The following is a 14,242-nucleotide window of genomic DNA, read 5'->3' as shown; positions in this document are numbered from 1 at the left end:
TCACTTTGCCTCCGTTTCTATACCAGGAGGAGAAAAATGGCTAAATCCCTATTCAGTGAAGAAGGAATGAAGTTGATTCTGCATTAACAGTTGCACTCTTGGTTCCTATTCTTTCTCTGGCTCCTACCCTCCCACATCTTCTTTTACCTTTAGCTGGAGATGGTATTTAGGGGTTTGGGAACTTTTTGGAGAATTACTCAATTTTCTTGTGTGTCTCCCATGTATAAAGGGGGTATACATATTACTAAATTTCTATTTGTTTTTCTCCTGGTTATCTGTCTTTCATTGCAAGAAGGTGGGTTTTAGCCAAAAATCTGAAAGGACAGAGTGAAAATTATTTTTTGTTCCCCATAAATCTCATAAAGGAAGGAAATCTCATAAATCTCAAGCAGGAATATCTTAAGGAGTTGCTTTGTTGATGCTAGAAGAATGCTGTTATTTAAGGCTGAGCAGGTGTTTCTGTTGATGGTGGAGGTTTGGATGCAGATACACAATGCACAGTAGAGGTGAGAGAGGAGGTGAAAGGCCAGAGGAAAATTTTTGTTTATAATTTTTATGGTCTCATCACAAAATGTAGACTTTATTTCACACCTGTTCTAGCAGAATGAAGCTTCAGTGAGTATAATTGCTCTTCTAAAATTCATTAAAAATACAATAAATGCACAATCTTTTTTTTCTTTTTTCCAAACAAAAAATTATCTCCTGAAATTCTGGAGTATGACCAGAGTTTTCTGTAAGAGTAACTTAAATCTATATGAAAATTGCTTTAGTTGTCATGAATTAATGAAAGATTCACTAGAGTATTTCCATCTGATTCTCAGTCTATCCTTTTCATAGTCTTTCTCTGTTGTATCTTGGATAAGTAATGTTCAATAAAGTTCTTAATATCTGAAGAAGACTTCACTAGAATAAAGTTGGTTATAGGGTATCAGTCAATAAATAAAACAAGAAGTTATTGGTTTCATAAGAGGCTATAATAACATTGGTCATAGTGTGTTATGAAGTTTAAGTTATGAAACAAGGATGGATACTGAATATCCAGTATGATAATAACTGCAAAGTTCTACAGGAATGCAAACTAGCATTCTATTTAAAAAATCATCCTGAGAAGTTTGTCAAAGTGTTACAAAAGTTTTGAAAATTTTCATATCATTTTTTTAAAAAGATGAGTACTTTATTTATTTTTTAAGGTTTTTGGCTCATATTTATTTATTTTCATTTATTTTTATTAGTTGGGAGCTAATTACTTTGCAATATTGTAGTGGTTTTTGCCATACATTGACATGAATCAGGCATGGATTTACATGTGTTCCCCATCCCTCTGGGTCTTCCCAGTGCACCAGCCCTGAGCACTTGTCTCATGCATCCAACCTGGGCTGGTGATCTGTTTCACCCTTGATAGTATACTTGTTTCAATGCTATTGTCTCAGAACATCCCACCCTCGCCTTCTCCCACAGAGTCTTCTGTTCTGTACATCTGTGTCTCTTTTTCTGTTTTGCATATAGGGTTACCATCTTTTTAAATTCCATATATATATGCGTTAGTATACTGTATTGGTCTTTATCTTTCTGGCTTACTGCACTCTGTATAATAGGCTCCAGTTTCATCCATCTCATTAGAACTGATTCAAATGAATTCTTTTTAAAGGCTGAGCAATATTCCATTGTGTATATGTACCATAGCTTCCTTATCCATTCATCTGCTGATGGGCATCTAGGTTGTTTCCATGTCCTGGCAATTGTAAACAGTGCTGCGATTAACACTGGGGTGCACATATCTCTTTCAGTCTGGTTTCCTTGGTGTGTATGCCCAGGAGTGGGATTGCTGGGTCATATGGCAGTTCTATTTCCATTTTTTTAAGGAATCTCCACAATGTTCTCCATAGTGGCTGTACTAGTTTGCATTCCCAACAACAGTGTAAGAGGGTTCCCTTTTCCCCATACCCTCTCCAGCATTTATTGCTTGTAGACTTTTGGATAGCAACCATCCTGACTGGTGTGTATTGGTACTTCATTGTGGTTTTGATTTGCGTTTTGCTGATAATGAGTGATGTTGAGCATCTTTTCATGTGTTTGTTAGCCATCTGTATGTCTTCTTTGGAGAAATGTCTGTTTAGTTCTTTGGCCCATTTTTTGATTGGGTCATTTGTTTTTCTGGAATTGAGCTTCAGGAGTTGCTTGTATATTTTTGAGATTAATCCTTTGTATCCATTTATGATAAAAACTATCCAGAAAGCAGGAATAGAAGGAACATACCTCAACATAATAAAAGCTATATATGACAAACCCACAGCAAACATCACCCTCAATGGTGAAAAATTGAAAGCATTTTCCCTGAAATCAGGAACAAGACAAGGGTGCCCACTCTCACCACTACTATTCAACATAGTGTTGGAAGTTTTGGCCACAGCAATCAGAGCAGAAAAAGAAGTAAAAGGAATCCAGATAGGAAAAGAAGTAAAATTCTCACTCTTTGCAGACGACATGATCCTCCACATAGAAAACCCTACAGACTCTACCAGAAAATTACTAGAGCTAATCAATGAATACAGTAATGTTGCAGGACATAAAATTAACACACAGAAATCCCTTGCATTCCTATACACTAACAATGAGAAAACAGAAAGAGAAATTAAGGAAAAATACCATTCACCATTGCAACAAAAAGAATAAAATACTTAGGAGTATATCTACCTAAAGAAAAGAAAGACCTATATATAGAAAACTATAAAACACTGATGAAAGAAATCAAGGAGGACACAAATAGATGGAGAAATATACCATGTTCATGGACTGGAAGAATCAATATTGTGAAAATGAATATACTACCCAAAGCAATCTATAGATTCAATGCAATCCCTATCAAGCTACCAACAGTATTTTTCACAGAACTAGAACAAATAATTTCACAATTTGTATGGAAATACATATCATTCTTTCAGTTTTGTTAAATTCTCAATTTGTTTCTAATGAAAATATTCACTCCCATATAGTATCACACAATTAAATATAAAAGACTCATTGTGAAAAATGTATCATACCTTCCCTTACAGTTTCAGGCATGAGTAAGTAAGTATTTCTCTAGAAATAGTTTCTCTACCATCCAGGCAAAAATTTAGAGCATCATGCAGGAAGATCAGATCATTAGGTCCTTCACTGTAGGTCTTGGAAAGGAAGACATTTAGTTTCTCATGACCTAGCATACCTGCAATTTAGTCCTTGAAGATATGCCAAGTCCCTTTTACCCCTGGAGATATGACAAGAATTCTTCCTTGGAAATTGGTCCACAGGGATGACCAAATGTTGCAATCAATCCCCAGTATATGAGGTGCCCTGGAATTATTAGGATAGGAGGCAAGGCATACTCTGCTCTGCTTCTGATATTCATTTTAGACATAAATTCCTGGAAGATTTTGCATTTGATCAGGAACTGAACAAAATTTCTAGGTTGATTAATTTTTCCTCAGAATAAAGCAGAATGACTACACTAAAATTTAAAAAGAATTTATCTCAAAGAAAAACAAATATTATATTACAGAAAGTTTCAACTGAAATGGTCTTCATATTTTATTTGTGAGTAAATGTTGAAGTTGACGTACTTCTAGACAGATAATTTTGGAGAAAAGTGTTTTTTGATCAACCTTGCCTCCCAGTTGGTATTATTTTCAAAATTGGAAGGTTTTAGTTGAAATCAAATAAAGTAAAGATAATATCAGAGAAGTATGCATGCAGATATCATTTTAGATATATTTGCCTCAGTAGTGCCAGGACTGGTGGACCCAGAAATATAGAGTTTTTATAATCATGGTCTTTTAGCAATTTAGAAATATAATTTTGGAAGAAATTTGATTTTGAATGGTCAGGTTATGATAACTTTGTATCTTTTGGAAAGTAATGCTATGTATGTGGTACCTCTACTAAAGTCCAAAGGTTGAAAGTTATTTTAATTAATACTAAATAATATTGGGGGAATAGAAAAGCATGGTATACTAAAATATTCTATTATGATTGTTTATGATCTATAAACAGCATTTTAATAGGCATATTTGAAATTACTATGGCAGGAATGTAATGGACATGCTCTCTGGAGTAAATCTATGTTGGTAGAAATACAGAGCCAACATTTAATAGTTCTAACTATGAATATATTACCCAATTCTGTTCCCTTTTTCTCGTGTGAAAAATGTGGCTAATAATTCTATGGAATAATTATATTATGGGCATTAGATGTATTAACAATGGGAAGTGTTTAGAACTGTGTCAGGCTTATACAAATTATTCAATATACTACCTTTTGTTGTATTCAAATGTTAATTTACATCTATTTCTATACTCGGAATCAAATTCATATCTTACTCTTCATACACAGTCCATACCTCATTATCATCAGTTCTTGGAAATGCTAAACAAATATAAATATGTTATGTCATATACAGAAACACAAAGCTTTTTGAAATAATTTCTGATAGATTTCAACTTGGATTTTTCAGCAGTATAGAGCTTTGAACACTATGGGTAAAAGGAATATCACACTTGTGTCTGATTTCATCCTCATGGGACTGACAGACTCTGAATATATCCAGCTGATCCTCTTCACCCTCTTCCTCCTGATGTACCTGATCACTGTGCTGGGGAATGTGGGGATGATACTGATAATCTGCCTGGATTCCAAGCTTCACACACCCATGTATTTTTTTCTTCAGTCGCTTGTCATTTCTTGACCTCATTTACTCAAGTGTCATCATCCCTAAAACCTTAGACAACTTACTGACTTCTATCAAAACTATTTCATACCTGAACTGCTTCACTCAGATGTATTTCTTTGTCTTTTTGGGTGCCACTGAATGTTTTCTTCTCTCCTCCATGGCCTATGATTGCTATGTAGCCACCTGCAACCCTCTGCATTACCCCGTCACTATGTCCATCAGGCGATGCTGCTCTCTTGTCTTTGGATCTTATTTGATTGGCTTTACAGATTCCTTTGTCAATGTGCTTTGCATGAACAAATTGCATTTTTGCGACTCCAATGTAATCTATCACTTTTTCTGTGACACATCCCCAATTCTATTCCTGTCCTGCACTGACACACACGACATTGAAATCATGATATTCATTGTTGCTAGCTGTACCCTAGTGGTGTCTCTTATCACAATATCCATGTCCTATGTGTCCATCCTGTCCACCATCCTGAAAATTACTTCCACTTCAGGGAAGTGGAAAGCCTTCTATACCTGTGCCTCCCATCTCCTGGGAGTAACCATCTTTTACAGCACTATGATTTTCACTTACCTAAAACCAAATAATGCCTACTCCTTGGGAAAGGATCAAGTGGCTTCTGTTTTTTATACTATTGTCATCGCCATGCTGAATCCCCTCATATACAGTCTTAGAAACAAAGAAGTGAAAAATGCTGTCAGTAGAGCCATTCAGAAAAGAAAGGTTTCCAAGCAATCAAAATAACAGTGATGCTGAACTTTTAAGCTATTTTTTTTCTTCTTCCCTCTATAGCATTTCCTTCCTCTTTCTTCAAAAATGAATTGAAGACTTCACCTGTTCTTTATTTATTCACTTATTCAGTAGAATTATCCTTTGATTGACTAAATATTTTCTTGGACATTTATTATAATGTGCCTTTAGAAATCCACGTTGTAATTGGAAACACTGACACATGTTAAATCCATGGTGCAAATATATCTGTTTTTAAGGGTAACTGATTAGCAAAATGGAAATTACTTTTACCACCTTTTAAAGTACATCACGCAGATTCAGAGAATTTTATGATGGAAAAGAGCTTCATTTTAGGAACAATGTTAGCAGTTTTATAAATTATTTCATTTACATTGTGGAAAAGCAGTATAGCAGAATGCTCTTGTTTTTGAACCAAACATTCCAGACTTATGATTCTAGATCTGCAACTCTTTCAGCTGTGACACTCTTAAATAAAATATTTCCTCAATCAAACATAATAAATTATGAATCCAGGTCCATAGAGTTTTTGTAAAGATTAAATCATATAATTGATATAAGTGTTTAAGGTAGTACTATTAAATACAGGGCATTATCATTAGAAAACTCTTATTTCTTCAGTATTTTTAATGTACAGTACCTTATTCATACAGAATATTCTCTTGTTTGTAAAAAGTTACTTTTGGTCAATTTAAAAGATAAACACACAAACAGCTAAGAAAAAAACTTAGCACCTCACAGGTTTGGATTTAAAATGGTAACTGTCAATATTGGAGAAAACTTGAAAAATGTTGAAAATTTCAGGAAATAGAAATGTCCTAAAAATTAATAACTTTGTACATTTTCTTTCAGATTGATAATTATGTATGCACATATCTGTGTATATATATGCACACTTTATGTGCTAGAACAATACCTCTGTCATTTCATATGTACTTTTTGCAGTTCACAGTGTACACTAACAAGATTAACCTTTGACTGTTCCTTTGTCAATGAATTCTAAGATGAATGTGTTTTTGATGCATGGGTAAGATTTAGACTTTGCAATTCTTTGGACACGAAATGTTTGTAAATTCATCAAGTTAAAAATCTGCAGACAGTTATATCTCTTTGGTGACTATCTGAAAATATTAAAAAAATTCTTCCTTTCTATGATGTGTTAACAAACTTCAATAAATTGCTTTTAAATTGAAACTCTGTACATTTTAAAGTATAATTGCCTTTCTCCTGATTTCTATAGATTTTTTAATGGTCATTTAAATTAATTAAATTAAGTGCTTAACTCATTTGTTTTAAATTACTTAACAGTTGTAAATTACTTAACAGTTGTAAAGCCACAAATTTACAATGAATTCAGACTTTGTGTTAGCTCATTAATTTTAGTCTGGTAGAGTGCTAAAAATTTCCCTTATTTTAAAGTTTTTCTTGGACATAATATTGAATTTCGATCTTAATCTACTCTGATATTTAAAGGTTAAGAACATATTTTACATTTACCAAGCATTTAATATTTTTTGTTTAAATTTCTGTAACTAGATAGATCATTTTTATTCACACTATAATTATAAACTTTCATTTTTAAAAATTAATATTATTTTCTCTGAAAAACTATATTTGATTATTTTAATAATAATAATATGCAGAAGGGCAATTCTCTTTTAAGAGTTAAAAGTTTACATTGTTTTTACTAATTCAAAACTATTAACAAATTTAAGTGTTTTAAATATGAGTTATTTTCTGATAATTTGTTTACATGATAAACATCATTTATCAAGGCCATTTGAAGTTATCATGACTGATTTCCATGATTTCTAGATTCTTTACTTAGAGCAATTGCTACTTGTTTTTGCTTTCATTAGTTTAATAATATACTTTTTGTCTCCTTTGTTATCATTCATAAGCATAATGTCCTTTCCTATATTTATGAGCCCCTTTCAGTTTTCTAGCCACTTTTGTAAATTATGCTTTTACTATGCTTTCATTTCCATTTCTATGATTAGGAAATGTATCTTCTTATTTTCTGCAAACAAATATGATGAACAGATTCTATGATGTGGACAATTCTTAAATTAGGTAAACTATAAGCAACATAAACTCTATAAATTGACAATACTATTCTTATAATAATGTAGTTTAGAATACATTTTATGATAATAGAAATATAAGTAATGTTATTACCCATGTGCATTATGTTTTATAATCTATAGGCCATATGAAATATTTCAACCATTTTCATTTTCCTAAACACTCCTTGTTATATTAGAGCATACCACGTTTTATGTAAAATGGAGTCTGAAGTAATTTAAAATATAATATACTTTTTTTACAGTGTCGTGCCAAAATGCTATTTAATAAAAGTATGATACAGAGAAGAATACCAAAAACATAAATAGCTGCATTTACTGTCAAATAATTGATAAATAGAATGATGATAATATGTTTTGTTAAGTATTTCCCATCTACCAGCCAATACTCAAAAGGTTTTAGATATAGAGTGAAAAGAGTTTTTCTTCACAAGATAACTTTCAGGTAAATAACAGCAACATCTACATGTTAGTTTCAGGTGATGGAAGGCCATCCTCCTAATTGTTCAGTCAAAGACTTAAAAGGAATCCTGAAATTTTCTCTTTATCTCACACACCTCACATTCAATCTATCAAGATAGTATATAGATTCAAAATATAAGATATATTTGAAGTCTGACTACTCAACATTTTTTCTGCTACCTACACTGGTTCAAAGAACCATCACAGTCTTAGAATTATTGCTGTGGTCTCTGGGCTTGTCTCTGCTTGGCCTTGTCCCTCTTGAATTTAAATGCCAGTGTAAGAGCCAGAGAGATCATACTATTAAAGAGTAAGCTGGAATATATTACTTTATTCAATAATCCTACAGTCTCATCTCACTAAGAGTAAAAAGGAAAATCTTCATAAGATCCCACTAGTCCATAAAAACATTGCATCCACTCCTAATCTCCATGAACTCATTCCTTACTATTGTATCAATTATATTCACTTTCATTTAACCACATGGCATCCTAACTCTTCTGTATATACTAATTCTGATACTACCTGGGATTTTTCCATTTTTGCTTCATTCAGAAATTCCTCTTCATAGACAACTGCATTTTCCCCCCTTATTCTGTTGAATAAAAACATCCTTGCCACTTTATTTACAATTGTACCTGTTCTCCATTCCCTTTCATGTTTCGTTTGTTTCCTATACCAAGTATCTACATCCGACTATTAATAATATTTTGTTAGAGCAGTTTTGCATTTTTTTCTTGTCTGCTCCCCCCCCCGCCCCCCCAAAACACACACTGTCATATGAACTTAATCAGTTCAGGGTTCTTTCTTGCTTTGCTCAACAATGTATCCCCAGCATTAGATCTATGCCTCAAAATGTATCTGAAGGTTGCAATTTACAGATGAGGAAACTGCAGAGCAGAAAGAGTAAATAGTGGTCCACAGTCACTCCACTAGTTAAAGAACAAGCTCACATTTGAACCCAGAAACCCTAACTCTATTGTTAATATGCTTTATCACCACTCTCTGACTGGATTTTTTTTAAACAAAATTGTACTATAATTATCATAGTTGAAAAAGTAGAATTCATAGCTATATTAAAGAAAACATTAAAGAAAATACCAGGGGCTGTTGAAAGATGTATGTTGCTGGCAGACATTCTCTGGAAATGCTGATTGAAGACAGTGTAGTTTTGGCATTACTAGCTTTGGAAACATACAGTTACAGTCCTATTCACAGAAGAAAAAAATTTTGTAAAATAAAGAACAGTTTATCCCTCAAAAGTATTATTCTTAAAAAAACATCTGTAATAGTCAAGGAACAGGCTATGCTGGTGTAAGAGTGGGATTCAGAAACAGAGTGGCTCAATAAAGAAAAAAATATCCTCAGTTGCAAACTCCTAGATGTTAACTGGTTAGGGTGCCTGGATGATTCTTTTTCACAGAATAATCCTGGAAATTACATTTCTTTTATATTTTTGATTGGTTAGCTCCAAAATGTTGCCCTCTTCTGCATTGTTCAAAGTATCAATTATTTTTTTTTTTTAAGTATTGGTAGAATTTACCAGTAAAAACATCTGTGCCTGAGTCTGCTCTTCAGTATCTATCCAAGCTAACTGAAAGCACGAATCCACTTAAGCAAATGAGTGAAAATGTTCATAAGCAGTATGAATGACAGCTATAGAATAGAAACAACTCAAATGGCCATCAGAAGACGATGAATAAATAAAGTGTGATATAGCCATTCAATAGAGCAAAGTATGGCAATAAAGAAAAAATAAAATGAGTATACATGTTACTAACACTCAGCTAGAGCCAGACATCCTGGAATGTGAAGTCAAATTGGTCATAGGAAACATCACTATGAACAAAGCTAGTGGAGGTGATGAAATTCCAGTTGAGCTATTTCAAATCATGAAAGATGATGCTTTGAATGTGCTACACTCAATTTGTCAGCAAATTTGGAAAACTCAGCAGTGGCCATGGAAATGGCAAAGGTCAGTTTCCATTCCAATAGCAAAGAAAGACAATGCCAAAGAATGATCAAACTACAGCATTATTGCACTCATCTCACACGCTAGTAAAGTAATACTCAAAATTCTCCAAGCCAGGCTTCAACAATACTTGGACCCTGAACTTCCAGGTGTTCAAGCTGATTTTAGAAAAGGCAGAGGAACCAGAGATCAAATTGTCAACATCTGCTGGATCATCAAAAAAGTAAGAGAGTTCCAGAAAAAAAACAAAACAAAACATCTATTTCTGCTTTATTGATTATGCCAAAACCTTTGACTGCGTGGATCACAATAAACTGTGGGAAAATTCTGAAAGAGATGGGAATACCAGACCACCTGACTTGCCTCTTGAGAAATCTATATGCAGGTCAGGAAGCAACAGTTAGTACTGGACATGGAACAACAGACTGGCTCCAAATAGGTAGAGGAGTACATCAAGGCTGTATATTGTCACCCTGCTTATTTAACTTATATGCAGAGTACATCATGAGAAACGCTGGGCTGGAAGAAGCACAAGCTGGAATCAAGATTGCCGGGAGAAATATCAATAACCTCAGATATGCAGATGACACACCCTTATGGCAGAAAGCAAAGAAGAACTAAAGAGCCTCTTGATAAAAGTGAAAGAGGAGAGTGGAAAAGTTGGCTTAAAGTTCAACATTCAGAAAACTAAGGTCATGGCATCCGATACCATCACTTTATGGCAAATAGGTGGGAAACAGTGGCTGACTTTATTTTTCTGGGCTCCAAAATCACTGTGGATGGTGATTTCAGCCATGAAATTAAAAAAATGCTTGCTCCTTGGAAGGAAAGTTATGACCAGCCTAGATGGCATATTAAAAAGGAGAGACATTACTTTGTCAACGAAGATCCATCTAGTCAAGGCTATGGTTTTTCTAGTGGTCATGTATGGATGTGAGAGTTGGACTATAAAGAAAGCTGAACACCTAAGAATTTATGCTTTTGAACTGTGGTGTTGGAGAAGACTCTTGAGAGTCTCTTGGACTGCAAGGAGATCCAACCAGTCCATCATAAAGGAGATCAGTCCTGGGTGTTCATTGGAAGGACTGATGCTGAAGCTGGAACTCCAATACTTTGGCCACCTGATGGGAAGAGCTGACTCATTTGTAAAGACCCTGATGCTGGGAAAGATTGAGGGCAGGAGTTGAAGGGGACGACAGAGGATGAGATGGTTGGATGGCATCACTGACTTGATGGACATGTGTTTGATTGGACTCCAGGAGTTGGTGGTGGACAGGGAGGCCTGGCATGCTGTGGTCCATGGGGTCACAAAGAGTTGGACACGACTGAGTGACTGAACTGAACTGATACATGTTACATCATAGGTTAACTTTGAAACATTTATTTAAAGGAAATACTTTAGTCACAAGACACAACATACTGTATGAAGCAATTCATGTGAAATCTTTAGAATAGGCAAATGAAAGAATATTTAAAACTTCCTATGAATGGATATAATGTGTTCTGTGTAAGTCAATAAATAATAATCATTTTAAAGAATTGATTAAAGTCAAAATGTCTATTTATTATGTTCATTTTTATACAATTTAAAGCAAAAATTCAAAATTTGTGTTTAGTTTTATGTTATCTTGCCATAAACCTGAATTTTATTTCACACTTGTTTTAGTAGAACTAACTTTTGGTGACTAAATTTGCCCCTCCAAATTTCAAAAATGATACAATAAATGCAAAAGTAACTCCTTTATCCAAACCAACAAATTATCTCCTGAAATTCTGGAGTATGAGCTGAGTTTCCTGTAAGGGTCCCTTTTAAATCTGTATAAAATAGGTTTAATTTGCACGAGTTAATAAAGGATTCACAAGAATATTTTAATCTGATCCTCTGTTATTCCTTCACAGTCTTTTTTTGTTTCCTCTTGTTGGATAAATAATATTTAAGAAAGTTCTTAATATTTGAGGAAGGCTTCACTAGAACAAAGTTGATTACGGGCTATCAGTCAATGCATAGTACATGAAATTATGGGTTTTACAAAAGACTAATATAGCATTGGTCATAATATGTTAAGTAATTTTAGCATAAAATGAAAATGGATATTGATCATGCATTCTGATGTTAATTATGAAAATCTGGAGGCATACAAATAAGCATTCTATGAACAAAACATAATTGGGAGAAGTTTATCAAAATGCGACAAAATTTTGGTAATTTTCATGTTATTCTTTTAATTTTATTGTAGTCTCATCTTGCTTCTAATGAACATATTAAGTCCTATGATAGTGCCACATGTTTAAATATAAAAGTTTCATTGTAAAAAAAATATGTCATGTCACCCTTCCTGGCTTCAATGTTAGATTAATTAAGAATTTCTCTAGAAATAGTTTCTCTACCATCCCAGGTATAAATTTAGCAAATCACAAAGGACAACAAACCATTAAGCTCTTCATTGTTGGCTCCTAAGGAAGAGACAACTAGCTTCTCAAAACATAGCACAACTGCATTTAGTCATTGAGCTTTTGTACTTGGAGACATTCTGATAAATCTTCCTTGGTAATTAGGATGACCAAATGTTGCATTATTATCTATGCCCAGTCCATTAAAAGTGAAAGTCACTCAGTTGTGTCCTACTCTTTGAGACCCCATGGACAATACAGTCCATGGAATTCTCCAGGCCAGAATACTGGAGTGGGTAGCCTTTCCCCTTTCCAGGAGATCTTCCCAACCCAGGAATTGAACCCAGGTCCCCCTCATTTTGGGCAGATTCTTTACCAGTTGAGCCACAAGGGAAGCCGAAGCATACTGGAGTGGGTAGCCCATCCCTTCTCCAGAGGATCTTCCCAACCCAGGAGTTGAAGTGAGGTCTTCTGCATTGCAGGCAGATTCTTTACCAACTAAACTGTGAGGAAAGCCCTGTCTATGAAGTATCCTTGATTTATCAGGATGAGAATCAAGGCATATTCTGTTGTTCTGCTTATATATTTAAACAGTGGATCCCTAATATTCACTTCAGACACAACTTCCTGGAAAATTTACATCTGAAATTATATTTACAGGAGCTGAACACAATTTCTAGGTTTGCTTAGTTTTCTCTTTGAATAAAATAAAATGAATGCACTAAAATTTAAAATGAACTCATCTCCAAAAAAAAAAAAAAAAAAAAACCCAAAACAAATATTATAGATTTTTTTTTTTTTTACTGAAATGGTCTTCATATTCTCTGTGTGAACACAAATTGAGACTGATGTAATTCTAGACAGATAAAACTTGGAAGAATTTTTTTTAACCAATTTTGATTCCTGGTAAGTACCATCGCATCAAACAAACAATGAAATAAAAAAGTGGGCCAAAGAACTAAACAGGCATTTCTCCAAAGAAGGCATACAGATGGATAATAAACACATGAAAAGATTCTCTGCATCACTCATTACTAGAGAAATGGAAATCAAAACCACAGTGAGGTACCATCTCATGCTGGTCAGAATGGCTGCCATCAAAAATCTGCAAATAAATTCTAGAGAAGGTGTGGATAAGAGGAAACTCTCTTACATTGTTGGTGGGAATGAAAACTGGTCCAGACATTATGGAGAACAGTGTGGAGATTTCTTTAAAAACTGGAAATGGGACTGACATATGACCCAGAAATCCCACTGCTGGGTATACACACCAAGGAAACCAGAATTGAAAGAGACACATGTGCCCCAATGCACATTGCATCACTGTTTACAGTAGCTAGGACTTAGAAGCAACCTAAATGTCCATTGGCAGACAAATGGACAAGGAAAGTATGGAATATTACTCAGCTACAAAAAAGAACACCTTTGAGTCAATTCTAATGAGGTGGACAAAAATGGAACCTATTATACAGAGTGAAGTAAGTCAGAAAGAGAAATACCAATACAATATCTTCAGTTCAGTTCAGTCACTCAGTTATGTCCAACTCTTTGTGACCCCATGGACCACAGCAGGCCAGGCCTCCCTGTCCATCACCAACCTGCAGAGTTTACTCAAACTCAGGTCCATTGAGTCACTGATGACATCCAACCATCTCATCCTCTGTCATCCCCTTTTCCTCCCGCCTTCAATCTTTCCCAGCATTAGGGTCTTTTCAAATGAGTCAGCTCTTCTCATAAGATGGCCAAAGTATTGGAGTTTCAGCTTTAGCATCAGTCCTTCAAATGAATATTCAGGACTGATCCCCTTTAGGATGGACTGGTTGGATCTCCTTGCAGTCCAAGGAACTCTTGAGAGTCTTCTCCAAGA

At 34.4% G+C, this 14,242-nt stretch overlaps 1 pseudogene; it reads left to right on the top strand.

Annotated features, from left to right (window-relative positions):
• Window positions 1-4,511: 4,511 nt before the first annotated feature.
• On the top strand, window positions 4,512-5,460 carry LOC122684509 (annotated as a pseudogene).
• Window positions 5,461-14,242: the final 8,782 nt, after the last annotated feature.

Source organism: Cervus elaphus, chromosome 26 (assembly GCF_910594005.1).
Source record: "Cervus elaphus chromosome 26, mCerEla1.1, whole genome shotgun sequence".
Lineage (NCBI taxonomy): Eukaryota > Metazoa > Chordata > Mammalia > Artiodactyla > Cervidae > Cervus > Cervus elaphus.
The sequence above is the reverse complement of the archived record's forward strand: the minus strand, read 5'-3'. Positions and strand labels throughout refer to the sequence as shown.